The 2,613-nt window shown below is 36.9% G+C and overlaps 1 long non-coding RNA gene across 1 annotated transcript; it reads right to left on the reverse strand.

Moving 5' to 3' along the window:
- Positions 1-698: 698 nt before the first annotated feature.
- On the reverse strand, positions 699-1,828 carry LOC145656129 (uncharacterized). The gene is made up of 3 exons (XR_014121859.1): positions 1,765-1,828; positions 911-1,054; positions 699-784 (listed from the first exon to the last, which is right to left on the reverse strand). It is a non-coding gene; the product is annotated as an uncharacterized LOC145656129 (long non-coding RNA).
- Between the last annotated feature and the right edge of the window lie 785 nt (positions 1,829-2,613).

Genomic DNA, 2,613 nt, shown 5'->3' on the forward strand with positions numbered 1-2,613 from the left:
TTTGAAATTTGTATTTCTAATGTCACAAGAACACTTTATTTACGTATCTCTGCCTATTCAGCCTATAGAGGTTTAGCACACCCACTTAAATTGCCTTTCTCAGGCATTTCAGCTCTGAGTACCTTTTGAATGAAGCACAATACAGGGCAGCCAATCATAAAGGAGCTCATTTATCCTACATCCGTCTCAAAGGTGCAGTAGCAACAGGTGTCTGTTGAATTCCGAGCGATATATATATATAGAAGTTGGAAATTGGTTGTGTAAAAATGAATTGTGATTGTTAAGCCACACAGATGTAAGTGGACATCGAGGGAAAAAATAGTGTGGGTGCCAAGTATGGTGATTGTATCTTAAAGGCTGTAGGAAATGTTACATTCAGAATGTTTCTGAGACAAAAAAAATAACATATAATTACTATCCATGGTATAATTGACTGTGTTGCAGACAACATAGGCAAGGATTAGACTGAAAAATGTCAGAGTATTTTTAATGCTGTTTATTGCTGTCGTCAGAGGTTATGCAGCCATATCCTCCCTAGCAAGTACGGCGTCTAATACCTGCAGACACAAATACCGTGTTGAGCAATATTTAATTACATCTACTTGAAATGCATATTTAATTGCATTGTTAGTATTTATGGAAAACAAGTGTTAGGATTACTCTGCTGCATTGCAGACTTTCTCACTCTAACAACTGTGGATTCCATTTCCTCAATCAGTTGGCCCATATCATGTTCACAGGTATCATACTGCATCTTTATGAAATAATTCAATTTCACCTCCAACTATGAAGAGAAACAGTGTTAAGCAATATTTAATTACATCTACTTGAAATGCATAGTTCATAGCATTGTGAGAATTTATGGAAAACAAGTGTTAGGATTGCTCTGTTCCACTGCAGACTTTCTCACTCTAGCAAACATGGCTTCCAGGTCCTCAGTACACTCATCCCAGTCATTGTCATCGTAAATCTGATTCAAAGGAGTCTTTTTAGGAAGCATCATCTTGAAATTCATATCTGGAGGTTCTATCTTTTTGAAAGACTTCAGTTCCACCTGTAGATATAAGTAGAAATATTGTTGAACAGTATTTAAATACATTTAATTGAAATATGACTTTAATTACATTTTGATGCATTTGGAATTTATAGTTTGTATTGGACTGGAAAGGAAACAAATACAATTTTTATCGCATAGCCGTTATCACATAGCCTGCAGGCCTAATGATGTAAAAATGTGCCCCCAAACATCAAATGTTCAACAGAAATAACAGGACCTGACACACTAAGGTACCGTAGACCCATTCAAATTGTGCTATTGGAATAATAAATTCCAATGCATTCAGTCATTTTAACTAGTGTTGATTTTGATTCTAGCCACAATTATACTAATAATCAGTGTTACAACTCAGCATGCAAAGTCACCGAACAGTCGACTGTTAATTCTATAGTAAGGAGAATGTAAAACAAACAAACAAAAAACCCACCAACAGTATTTTTTTTTCCTGTAATTGACAAAGATTGCATATGCTAAATGTATGTGTCCTAAATATATTCTAAATAAATTGACATTAGTGTTTTTAATTAATTTCTCCAACATTTGTTGAAATGCATTTGTAATTTATATTCAAAGACATTTCAGTGTACTTAAGTACAAGTATTAAATTAGCATCACTGTTCACCATAGCTGTTTTTCCATTTTTTGTGGCTTTTGTCCCTTGCCTCAGTATGGCTTTAAATCATTTGTCTTGGTTCTACTTTACTTACCATGGCTGATTCAGTTCTCTCAGTAGGCAAGTCATTTTTCAATAAATACTTTGGTCTAGTATCTGTTTAAAAAGTAACAGAAAATGTCTTATTAGCGTTGTATAGATACTTAGAACACTTCTACGTAGATCTCTCTCTCTCAGACAAACACACACACACACACAGTTCATCCAAGAAGTCATCCTCTATTCTGGCAGGGATCTGGGCTCGTGTTTTTTCGTTTTTCTTTTTCCCATATTTACCAAATATCCCGTGCTTTTCCTTTTCATATTTCTCAGAAGGAACATGTTCCTTGCGTCTTGGATTGCAATTGTAACTACCGCACTGACCCATAATAAATTTAGTGTACCCGTTATCTGTGATCTGTAGTCTAAAAATGGGTCACAGAAATTGTTCATTTGAAAAATCTGTTCTTTGACTACATCATAATCGCTTAATTGATGCGGCTGCATTATGACATCACACGCCACCCACTGAAATAAAAGCTGAGGATGTCATTGCAGAGGTAGGAGGAGCCAGAGTAGAATATTACAGAATATTACATTGCTTGAATAGTGGCTCTGTCTGCCCTGGGGGTATTATTGAAACCCAAAGGCTGAAAGGATGGGGAGAGAGAGAGCGAGAGAGCGAGCGAGCGACCATGTGTGAACATATTCTTGTCACGGTATGCCCCCCCCCCAAACGTCTCCCCGTGTGTATTTGCTTGTGTGTGTGTGTGTGTGTGTGTTCATCCGTGTGGCCATGCTCCCTTGTGTTTCACGGCTGCCCTTCATTGTGTTGTTATTGTTTGCGTATATAAGTCCTTTGTGTAAACGTTAACGTTGTCAGTGTTTGATCCCACGATAGCCT

Source organism: Electrophorus electricus, unplaced genomic scaffold, assembly GCF_041902795.1.
Source record: "Electrophorus electricus isolate QZ-2024a unplaced genomic scaffold, ASM4190279v1 Scaffold49, whole genome shotgun sequence".
NCBI lineage: Eukaryota > Metazoa > Chordata > Actinopteri > Gymnotiformes > Gymnotidae > Electrophorus > Electrophorus electricus.